This window comes from Dendrobium catenatum, unplaced genomic scaffold (genome assembly GCF_001605985.2).
Source record: "Dendrobium catenatum unplaced genomic scaffold, ASM160598v2 fragScaff_scaffold_636, whole genome shotgun sequence".
In the NCBI taxonomy this organism is placed as follows: domain Eukaryota; kingdom Viridiplantae; phylum Streptophyta; class Magnoliopsida; order Asparagales; family Orchidaceae; genus Dendrobium; species Dendrobium catenatum.
Window position 1 is genome coordinate 536,889 of NW_021319098.1, and position 12,683 is coordinate 549,571.

Sequence of the window (12,683 nt, forward strand, 5' to 3'; positions counted from 1 at the left end):
CTTGCGGAGATTGTCTATGTTCCAAGTCCGAGGAAGCATTCTTCCCTCAGCATCCTTCAATTTGAAAGTTCCGGGCTTTACCATAGCTGCTAATATGTACGAGCCTTCCTAGAGGGGGGGAGAGTTTATTTCGTTGAGGGCCTTTGCCTGCTGCCTCGATGCTGCGCAGAATCAGATCTCCAACTGATATAAGTCGCGGCTTCATCCTTCGGTTATAGTGACGGGCAATTCTTTGGTGATATGCAGCAATCTTAAGCATCGCCTCGTCTCTTGCTTCTGGAAGGAGGTCTAGGTTGTGCCTGAGTTTTTCGTCGTTGGCATTGAAGTCAAAATTTTGAACTCTATGACTTAGGACTCCAATGTCAACGGGAATAACAGCCTCTGTGCCAAAGCAGAGGTTATATGCCATTTCTCCAGTTGGAGTCCTTGCCGTAGTACGATAAGCCCAAAGGACATTTGGGAGCTCGTCAACCCATTGCCCCCCAGCCTTATCCAGTCGTGTCTTCAATCCTCTCAGAATGGTTCGATTAGTGATCTCTGTTTGTCCATTGGTTTGAGGATGGGTCACAGCCGTGTGTACTAGTTGAATGTGGAGATCTTTACAAAATGTGGTGAAGACTCTTCCGGTGAACTGTGTTCTGTTATCGGTGATAACTTTTGCTAGAATGTCAAAGCGACATATTATGTTCCTCCATAAAAACTGTTTGGCATTTACTTCGGTGATTTTTGCCAGAGGTTCTGCTTCTACCCACTTTGTGAAATAGTCCACAGCCAAGATGATGAACTTCCGCTGTCTCGTGGCTAAAGGAAAGGGTCCTATTATGTCAATCCCCAATTGGGCGAAAGGCCAGGGACTCTGTAATGTTGAGATCTCTATGGCAGGTAGATGAGTGAGGTTGGCATGTAACTAGCAATTGTTACATTTTTGTACGAGCTCCAATGCATCCTGCTTTGTGGTTGGCCAGTAAAATCCCTGTCTTAGGACCTTTTGGGCTAGCGCCCTTCCGCCCAGATGTTCCCCACAAATGCCTGAATGTACTTCTCGGAGTGCATAGTTCGCCTTTGAAGGAGGAAGACATTTGAGGTATGGCCCTGTGAATGATCGTTTATATAATTCTGCATTAATAATGGTAAAGTTTGCTGCATGCCTCCGGAGTCGTACCGCCACTATTGGGTCTTCAGGAAGAATGCCCTATTGTAGGAAAGTGAGAATGGTGTCGATCCAAGAAGCTTGTTTTGATTCATCTATTGATTGAATCACCCATGGGCCTTGCACGCTCGGGAAATGGATCTCCTCAATGTGCTTTATTTTGAAAACGTCTCATGTCGTAGAAGTTGCCAGTTTAGAGAGAGAGTCTGCCCTTACGTTCTGCTCCCGAAGGATATGGATGATCTGATGCTTCGTTATTTGGGCCAAAAAGAACTTAACTATATGGCAATACTAGGTCAACAATGGGTGGTGAGCATCAAACTCCCATTCTACCTGAGAAGCGACCAGTTAGGAATAAGTGTGAATCACTAAGTCCTGTACTTCGCAACTGATTGCTAATCTCAATCCGGCGATTAGAGCTTCATATTTGGCGATGTTGTTTGTTGCCGAGAACTTCAGTCTAAGCCCGTATTCGAGTGTAGCTTTATGCGGGGAGATCAGTAAGATTCCAGCACCAGCACCAAAACTCCCAGAAGCTTTTTCGACATATAATGTCCAGCAAGAGGAGGAAGGAGACACATCAAATGATTCATTGGAGGTGTGGTTAGTGCATTCGACCACAAAATCAGCAAGCACTTGTGACTTGATATCGGGTCTAGGTAGGAACTGTATATCGAATTCTCCAAGCTCTACTGACCATTTGATCAATCTTCCAGATGCCTCGGGCTTTTGGAGAATACTTTTCAATGGTAGGTTTGTATAAACCCTGATTGCATGTGCTTGGAAGTAAGGGCGTAACTTTCTTGCTGAGAAGACTAATGCCAAGGCTGTTTTATCTGCTAATGGATAGCGTGTCTCAGTCTCTGAAAGTACCTTGCTAATATAATAGACTGGGCGTTGAACAGTATCATCTACCCGAACTAAGACCGAACTTATAGCCTGGGAGGAGACGACCATATACAAAATTTCCCCTGGAACTGGCTTCGAGAGTAGTGGTGGCGAGGCTAGATAAGCTCGAAGTTGTTCGAAATCCTCCTGACATTTATCGGTCCACTAAAACCCTGAGCTACGAGCATCTCTGAGAACCTTGAAGAAAGGAAAATATTTGTCTCTTGAGCGAGCTAAGAATCGAGAGAGTGCCGCAATCCTTCCATTCAATCTCTGGACTTCTTTGATATTTCTTGGGGGTAGCATGTCTCTTAGGGCCTTGATCTTTTCCAAGTTGGCCTCAATCCCTCGGTGGGTAACCATGAATCCCAGAAATTTTCCTGAGGCGACTCCAAATGCATATTTGGAGGGATTGAGGCGCATGTTGTAAGATCGAAGGAGGCAGAAGCATTGTTCCAAGTCCAAGATATGTTGGGACTTCTCGAGGCTCTTTACTAGCATGTCATCCACATAGACTTCCATGGTGCGCCCAATAAGGTTCTTAAAAACTTTATTCATCAGTCGTTGGTATGTTACCCCTGCATTTTTGAGCCCGAATGGCAATACTATGTAACAGTATAATCCCTTATCCGTCTGAAAATCTGTCGCCTCCTCATCAGCATGATCCATTTATATTTGATTGTATCCGGAGTAGGCGTCCATAAAGCTTAGCAACTGATGTCCGGAGGTGGCATCAACTAGCTGGTCGATACGAGGAAGTGGGAAACTGTCCTTGGGGCAGGCTTTGTTGAGATCAGTGTAGTCTACACACATCCTCCAAGCTCCACTTGCCTTTCGTACCATCACGACGTTGGCCAACCAAGCGGGATAATGTACCTCTCTTATAAATCTTGCGTTTAAAAGCTTATCAACCTCTTGCTCGATTGCCAGCTGACGTTCTAGTGCAAAGTTTTATTTCTTTTGGATCACTGGTTTACACGCTGGGTTGATCTTGAGGGAGTGCTTGATTACTTCAGGATTGATGCCGGGCATATCAGCCGAACTCCATGCAAACACATCTTGGTTTATACATAGAAAGTCTACGTACTCTTTTTTCTCTGCATCTGAGAGGAGTGCTCTGATCTGTACTGTTCTCGAAGGGTGCTCATTTGATAAAGAGACACAAATAAGATCTTCTACAGGGGAGGCCCTTTGAGGAGTATCTTCGTTTTGAAGATCGAAGTTGTTGATACTCAGAGTAACTGATAAGCGTGGTTAAGCCTGCCTAAGATAGCAGGATTAATGGGCTACTTGTTGATCTCCACATATGGTCCCGATCCCTGATGGGGTAGGAAACTTCAGCTTTAAGTGGGGAATTGAAGCAATAGCCCCGAAGATTGTTTGGAGTGGCCTTCCAAAGATTGCATTGTAGGGTGATTCAGATTTCACTACAATGAACTGAATAGGATGTTCAACTTGATGGGGGAATTTTTCAAGTATGAATGGGAGACTGATTGTTCCTTCCACTCTTATGGGTCGGTTGTCAAATCCGTATAGTAAACCGGCAGCGGGCAGGAGTTTCTCTCTGGACAGGCCCATATTAAGAAAAGTTGAGTAGAATAAAACATCTACTGAGCTCCTATTGTCGACCAAGATCCTTTTAACATTATAGCATGGGTCGCTTATTCCTGCGCTAATCACCAGTGGATCTTGATGAGGAGTCTTTATGCCTTCTAGATCGGACTCTTCGAAGGTGATGGAGTGATCGGCATGAAGTTTCTTTGTAGGTGGCTCTTTGTTCTCCGCCATTAGAACTTGACAAGGCGTTGAAGGGCCCCCAGCAATGGTTTCAATTTCGACCACTATTTAGCGATTGTTCGCCGACTGTTTTTGTTGCTGATTTTGCCCCCCAGTCGGACCAACCTCTTCTCGGGCTGTTGGATTCTTGATGAATTGTCGAAGTTATCCTTGTCGGATCAGTCTCTCAATTTCTTCCTTGAGCTGCCTGCATGCTTCAGTAGTGTGTTCACGACTGCGGTGGAAGTGGCAATATTGCTCTTGGTTTCCGGCATTGAGCTTTAAAGGGTATGGCCACTTCACACTCTCCTGATCTCGGATGGCCATCAATACATTTACTCGGGATGTATTAAGTGGCGTGTACTCTTTTTCTTGGCGGGGCTCTCGTCGCGGCTGTGAGGGTCGAGGAGGAAGATTGTAGTTTCCTTGCTTCTTCCGTTGTGATGGGGGATTCTCCATCCCCGGGGGATTTTTACGCTTCCCGGTTGTCTGCTCAAATTGCTTCCTATGAGCATTGATGGCTTCATCGGCAGTAATCTGGGCCTCTACTCGATGGATTAGATATGCATATGAGTGGACCGTTTCTCGCATGAGTGCCGAGTAGAAGGGGCCCGGGCGAAGCCCAAGAAATACACCTCTAAGCAATTCGGGATCTACCCCTGGAACTTGTCGGGCTTATGTGGAAAAACTTTGAAAGTACTCTTTAAGAGATTCACCCTCGTTTTGACGTATCCCTGAGAGGTGGGAGGAATCTTTAACCATCCTTCGGTTGGCGACAAATTGTTCGACAAATAACTTGGCCAATTTAACGAATAATGGGATGGATCGGAAGGTTACACGCCCCTGCGTGTCACTAGTAAATCGATCCATCCGTGAAAGATGTTCTGGTGTCAAAGTAGCTCCTCGATCCCTGAAGAGAGCAATCAATCCCACAGTTACCGACATTGCTCTGAATGAAAATTGGGATAAGTTCACCCCACAGCGTTGCAAAAATTCAATCAACTCGGTAGGAGGTGGAAAGCGTAATTGATTCAGTCCTTTGTAACCGACTCAAATTCTAGTGGAATTATTTTTCAACTGGGCTGTGCCCCGTGGTTTTTTCCCTTTCTAAGGGTTTTCCACGTAAAAAATCTTGCTTTCTCTGTGTGTGAGCTAGTTATCCGTACAACGTTAAGACGCAGAATTAAATCTCTATCGCCGCGTATTTTCTAGCCCGCAAAAATTGTTATGAGTTAAACTATGGCAACAAAGTGGCATTTGGTAAAGTATAAGGGAGTTTAGTGGTATTTATTAAGTATTGAAAAAAATGCATGCTTTACAAGTAAATTATCCATCATTGAGCATTATGTATGTTAAAATTATTTTAAAAAAAAAAGTGTAATGTGTCTAAATAGTATGGCACGCCTAAGAGCATGGTGAATTGGCGTGATTTTAAAAATATTTTGAAAAGTAAAGAATTTTTCTCTCTTTTAAAATGACAATTTGAAGGTAAATTTCTTTTGTTGAAAAAGACAAACATGTTCTTTGTATTAAAGAAATTTTTTCTAGTCATTCAAAAAATTTTCTCTAATCTCAAAGCATAAGCAAACACAGTTCATCATATATTATCAAATATCACCATAGAAGATTGCAACAAGTAAAATTACTGAAAAATGAAATTGTAGAAAATAAAGAATATGCATATAAGATTGCAATAAGTAAAATTACTGAAAATTGAAACTGTAGACAATAAAGAATATGCAAACTGATGTGTAGTGTTTCACCCACTAATGAACTACATCTCCCTGAGTACTCAAGTTGGAGAAGGGAGCCAAGAGCGGTAGCTCAGGAGGCACATACAAGACGATGACCACCCACTTAGCACCCAAGGGTCCTGCAACAAGAGGATTTCATGAGACCACAATGGAGAAGACAGTAGGATGGAGCGGGGGAAATTTCAAGAGTTTAACAGAGAAGGAGATGCATGAGAAGAGTGCAAAGGGGTCGTGTTTCATGTGTGATGAGAGGTATACTCTAGGGCATAGGTGTAGGGACCGAACTCTTTAGGTTCTCACCATTTGTGATGATGAGAAAACTGAGGAGGGAGGCGAGGGGGAAGTAGAGGAGGAGATAGAGGAGAAAGTGCATCTGAATCTGGTAGAGGTTTCCTTGAACTCAATGGTATGATTCACCACGAATCATACCATGAAGGTGAAATGGGAGATAGGGGATAGGGAGATGGTGGTTCTGATTAATAGTGGTGCTACCCACAATTTCATTTCCACTCAGGTTGTCAACCAACTTGGAGTGAAATTGGTGGATATCAATTGTTACGGGGTGATGATGGGTACAGAAAATGTGGAGAAAGGCCAGGGGATCTATAGAGAAGTAGTGTTGACCATTCAGGGGATTCAGGTGAGGGAGAAATTTCTCCCACAGGAGTTAGAAAGTACATATGTCATCTTGGGGATGAAGCGACTGCAGACCTTGGGGGACTCCAAGGTCAATTGGGAGGCATTCACGATGGAGCCATAGCGATATAGGCAAAGGGAGGGTCAAAACATTTTGGGTGAGCTTCAATAACCTCTACTAAAAAAATAAGCTCATTAATGTTGAGCTACTTCTTATTCAGCTCATTAATTTGAATTTAATTGGGTTCATTCCCCCTCTCTAATGGCCCTTTCATTTCCCCACCTAGCTCCCCTTCCCATGACTCTCTTTCCCCTTCCTTGGCCCTTCAGTTTTCCCTGCCTGGCTACTGGTTCCAGTTCCTGTGCTGCCCCTCTGGTTCCTCCCATGGCTACTTGTCCTGTGGCTACTCTACCCCTTCGGTTCCTCCCCTGGCTGCTTGTCCCATGGCTATTTTTCCTGGTTTCCTGTGTTGCCTTTTCGGGTGTTGTTCTGGAATAATTCTGGCCTTCTAATTCCCAAGTTCTGATTGGTTCTTTTGGGGGATGTTTGGCTGCTTGTTTTCCCTCTCTCCGCCTATATTTAGGGGCTGTTTTAAAAAAGTGATATTATGTGATTTTTGGAGATGAAAACCTGAGGGTTTTTCTTGGAAAAGCTTGAGAACTTGTTCCACTTCTTTTCTCTCCTTCTTCTAGGAAAGCTTGCGAGCATATCCTCTCTTCGTCTTGGACTTCTAACCTCTTTCTTCTATCTGCAAGTTCGACACTACTTGTATCTTTATTCTCGAGCGATGTAAATGCAGTTTTAGGAGTTTATGTTTTAAAAGTTTATAAGTGTCATTTTATGTTATAAAATTATTGTTTTTTTGTTATTTTAAGAGTGTCTTTATATCTTTTTAGTGACCTAGGAAGTGTTTTATTTTTGCTTGCAAAAATTAGGGGTTGTCCTAATTTTTGCTTGCTTCAATTTGGTATCAGAGCTTAGGTTTTGTGTCTTCCTATGCTTGTTTTGTGTCTTTTTTTTAAGTGTTTAAAAAATGGAAAATCAGAAAAAAAAATTGAGTAATTTGTGAAAGAATGCAATCCAAAAAATCTTGAAGTCCCTCTTCCAATGGACAGATGTATTCCGACAAAAGAAAGTTCAACAGATCCCCTACAGAATGAACTATACAAGCTTCAGTTGAAGATGCATCTGTGTACGGAGCGATATATGAAGAAAAAAAAATTTCTGCATAATCAATTCAAGCATGAACGAGAAGAGATCCTAAAAAAGTATGCGAACAAGAATCGAAATTTGGATGCGCCTCCATCTCCTCGGGATAAATCTAAAGCAACCTCATCGGGAGATGAGTTCTTTCAACCGGGGGAGAATTGATCTAGGCAAAGGGAGGGTCAAAACATTTTGGGTGAGCTTCAATATCCTCTACTAAAAAATCAGCTCATTAATGTTGAGCTACTTCTTACTCAGCTCATTAATTTGAATTTAATTGGGTTCATTCCCCCTCTCTAATGACCCTTTGATTTCCCCACCTAGCTCCCCTTCCCATGACTCTCTTTCCCCTTCCTTGGCCCTTCGATTTTCCCTGCCTGGCTGCTGGATCCGGCCTGTGCTGCCCCTTCGTTTCCTCCCTGGCTACTTATCCCGTGGCTGTTTTTCCTCGTTTCATGTGTTGCCTTTTCGGGTGCTATTCTGGAATAATTCTGACCTTCTAATTCCCAAGTTCTGATTGGTTCTTTTGTGGGTTGTTTGTTTTCCCTCTCTCTACATATATTTAGGGGCTATTTTAAAAGAGTGATATAATGTGATTTTTGGAGATTAAAACTTGTGGGGTTTTCTTGGAAAAGCTTGAGAGCTTGTTCCACTTCTTTTCTCTCCTTCTTCTAGGAAAGCTTGCGAGCTTGTTCTCTCTTCGTCTTGGACTTCTAACCTCTTTCTTCTATCCGCAAGTTCGACGTCACTTGTATCTTTCTTCTCGAGCGATGTAAATGCAGTTTTAGGAGTTTATGTTTTAAAAGTTTGTAAGTGTCATTTTATGTTATAAAATTATTATTATTTTTTTATTTCAAGAGTGTCTTTGTATCTTTTTTGTGACCTAGGAAGTGTTCTATTTTTGCTTGCAAAAATTAGTGGTTGTCCTTATTTTTGCTTGCATCAAGCTAAGGGTGGATGGAAGAAATGTGGTGATCATGAGAGATGCAGGGCTATTCAAAGCCATGTTGTTACTCAAAATCATGGTGGGGAATATCCAAGAGGTGGGGGAAGGCTATTTGGTGGAGCTATATAGATTGGAGGGAGTTAGATTAGAGGAGTGAGATGGGACATACACCTCTGCATACAATCGTTGATCTAGCAATTCCAAGATGTGTTTCATCCACCTCAAGGATTACCTCCATCGAGAGAGTAGGAGCATGCTATCACGTTGAGGGAAGGTGTGTCACCCATTAGCATCAGGCCCTATAGATATCCTCAATTTCAAAAGGATGAGATTGAGAAGTTGATTAGAGAAATGCTGGAGGCAGGAATTATTAGACCCAATATCAATCCTTTTTCTAGTGTGTTATTGGTGAAAAAAAATATGGCAGCTGGAAGTTTTGTGTGGATTACAGGGCGATCAACAAAGAAACTGTGCTAGACAAGTTTCCTATACCAGTGATTGATGAACTGTTGGATGAACTAAGTAGAGCAGTAACGTTCACCAAGATAGATATGAAGTCAGGATATCATCAAATCAGAATGAAGATGGAAGATGTGCCAAAAACGACCTTCAGGACTCATGAGGGGCATTATGAGTTCTTGGTGATGCCTTTTGGCCTTACTAATACTCCAACCATATTTTAGTAACTCATGAATAAGGTCTTCAGGCCCTATCTCAAGTGATTTCTTTTGGTGTTCTTTGATGACATCCTAGTTTATAGCAGGATAGAGGAGGAACATTAGGAGCACTTGAGGAGGGTGTTAGGGGTGTTGCAGGAACATCTATTGAGGGCCAATCTGAAGAAGTGTTATTTTGCCCAGACAAGTGTGGAGTATTTGGGTCATATTTTGTCCAAAGAAGGGGTGACAGTAGATCAATAAAAAATTGAGGCTATGTTGAGATGATCATTACCTAAGAATCTGAGGGAGCTGAGATGATTCTTAGGACTGATAGGATACTACAGGAGATTCGTGAAAGGGCATAGCACTATGGGCCATTGATAGAGAAGTTGAAGAAGGATGGGTTCCTATGGGGGGAGGAGGCCACGACAGCTTTTGAGAGTTTCAAGAAGGCTATGACTATTGTGCCAGTCTTAGCTTTACTAGACTTCACTCAGGTCTTCATAGTGGAGACATATTCTTCAGGGTATGAACTGGGGGTAGTGCTCACACAGAATCGTCGACCCATTGCTTATTTCAGCCATGTTTTGACAGCTAGAGCCAGGCTGAAATCAATTTATGAGCGGGAATTGATAGTCATTGTATTAGCCATCCAGAAGTGGCGGCCCTACCTACTAGGTAGACATTTCATTGTCAGAACATATCAGATGAGCTTGAAGTACTTGTTGGAGCAGTGGATGGTGACGGAAGAGCATCATAGGTGGTTGTCCAAATTGCTGGGTTATGATTTTGAAATCCAGTATAGGTCAAGAGTGGAGAATAAGGCGACATATACTTTGTCCAGATGTATGGGGGAGTTATAGTAGTGTCAATCCCAATGATATTAGATTGGGAGGCCATTAAGGAGGAGAGCGCTCGAGATGAGGAGTTAGGGAAGATTAGGGCTCATTTATTGAGGAAAAGGAGTAGCCACCCTGGGTATTCCTTAGAGGGGGAGAGACTTTTGTACCAAGGGTGGTTTGTGATGCCTAGGACATCAGTCCACATTCCACACTTACTCAAGGAGTTCCATGGTAGCGCTATTAGAGATCACTTAGGGGTGCAGAAGACATATAGGAGGCTAGCTTCAGATTTATACTGGAAGGGGATGCATAAGGATGTGGAGGAGATGGTAGTCAGATGTGAGATCTATCAGAAGAACAAGTACATGGCCATGTCTCGAAGAGGATTACTACAGCCGCTAGCCTTACTAGGTTGAGTATGGGAGGAGATATCCTTGGATTTCATAGATGGACTTCCCCGGTTAGAAGGGTTTATAGTGATCATAGTGTTGGTGGATCTGTTGAGCAAGTATGTTAATTTCATTCCCCTATGTCATTTATACACTGTAGTGATAGTGGCATTAGCTTTCATCAGAGAGGTGGTCAGACTGCATGGAGTACCAGAGGTTATAGTATCCAACATGGATAAGGTGTTCCTCAACCACTTTTGGAGGGAGTTGTTCAGACTACATAGTACAGTATTAAAGAGAAGCACTGCCTACCACCCACAAACGGATGACCAAACAGAAGTGATCAACATGAGCTTGGAGACTTACCTCGGATGCTTTGTATCGGAGACACCCAAGTTATGGGCCAAATGGCTATCATGGGTGAGTATTGGTACAACACCTCTTATCACTCAGCTTCTCATATGACACCCTTCAAGGTGTTGTACGGAAGGAATCCACTTCACTTGGTACATTTTGGGCATAACAATACTCCAATTTCTTCAGTAGAGGAGTACTTGGAGGAGAGGGACAAGGTATTTGAAGAATTGAAGAGGCATCTGTTGAGAGCTCAACAGATTATAAAGAAACAGACTGATGGGCATAAGAAGGACATCCAATTCGTGATAGGGGAAATAGTGTTCTTGAAGCTCCAACCTTACAAGCAAAGTTCAATCACCAATAAGAGGAATGAGAAGCTGGCTCCAAGATACTTTGGATCTTATGATATAGTGGAAAGGATTGGATCAGTGGCTTATTGGCTAAAACTAGCAACAACGGCGAATATACACCTAGTGTTCTATGTATCTCAGCTGAGGAGGACAATTGAAGATTCTGCAACAAGCTTTGAGTTTACCGGTGACACTAACTGAGGATTTAGAGGTGATTTTGGAACCCTTGGTGTTGATGGGGGTTCGCCAGAGAGAAGATGAAACTAAGGAAGTGCTGATCAAATGGAAGAACCTCACAGACTACGACGTCGTATGGGAGCCATATGATAGGGTGAAACATCAGTTTTCTTGTTTCCACTTTGAGGACAAGGTAATTCTTTGGGAGGGCAGAATTATTAGGCCGGTTCAGACTGAACCGGTTCAACCCCAATCGGCCCTTGCAGGGCCGATTCTCTACTATAGGAGACGGACCCCCTAAGGGGGGGGGGATGAACTGTCGCCCAAGCTTAGGGGCCCGCTAGGCAATCCAATAGGGAATGAAGGGGAGGCTAGGAGAGGGAGGGAAAATTTGAATTCGAGATTTGAAATTAGAGAATTTTTGTATTAAATAGGAGTTGTCTAGGGTTAGGGTTATGCTTATTATTGTATTATCTTGGGGTTTTTTGGGTGTTTTGGGCTTTAGATTCATCATCTAGAGATTGGGAGAGAATGATCCTCCTCTCAAATTGAGGATCAATTGTATCTTTGCTTGTTCTTGCTTTTGTTTCGATTCCTATAATATAATCTATTATTTTGGATTGTTTTCATTGAAGATATTGAGGTTTTCTCGTTGTTTTTATCTATCTTGTTAGTGTTTACTTGAAATACTCAAGTATTTCTTATCAGAATGCATTGTATGAAATGCATCCAATAGTTTATACCTACATAGGCCCCGACGAGCGTGTTGTAGGTACACACGTGATGCCTGAGAATGCAGTACAGGTTAAGAAATAAATTTAGATTCAAACTCGATTCTCTGTCGGCAAGTAGACAGAGTTGACAAGGTTCAATCAACACAAACGTAACAACCTATGAACTCCCCGATGATGACCGTGTTGAATGTAAATTTTAACATGAGGGGTTCATATATTTCTTTAAATGCTCTCAATTTTTCATAAAATACAAGCATTTGCTAATGCCCATGAATACCCTGATGATGATCGTGTTGAATATTTATCTTAATAGGAGGGGATCATATATTTTCAAATACCCTCAAACTTCTGCAAAATAAAAATATTTTTAAATTTCCTCAAAATCATCCCAATGATGAATGTGTTGATAGAAAATCTCAACTAGAGAGGACCACAAATATCACAAGCATTTAAAATACCACCTAAACGCCCATAAAAATCCAAACTCCAAAGTACCAAAATCTAGATATTTAAAAAATGAAATAAACTATTAAACCATTTAAAACAAACACCCATCCACCTTCCGCAAAAGTTTGTCGAGCTGGATAAATTTGAAGACTACTCTAGCTCACAAAGAGTAATGTCTAGTCGAGAATATAATTAGGATTCATTCTCAATCAGTCTCTTGCCAGTAAAGATGTGGCACGCGTCCTCTAATCGGTGTTTTTGCTACCAAATGGCACCACATCGTGGATTCCGCTGCCAAATGGTGTCATAGATAAACGGTCATGATCAGGACCCTCTAAACTGGGTGGTTCATCATAAAATGAAACATTATA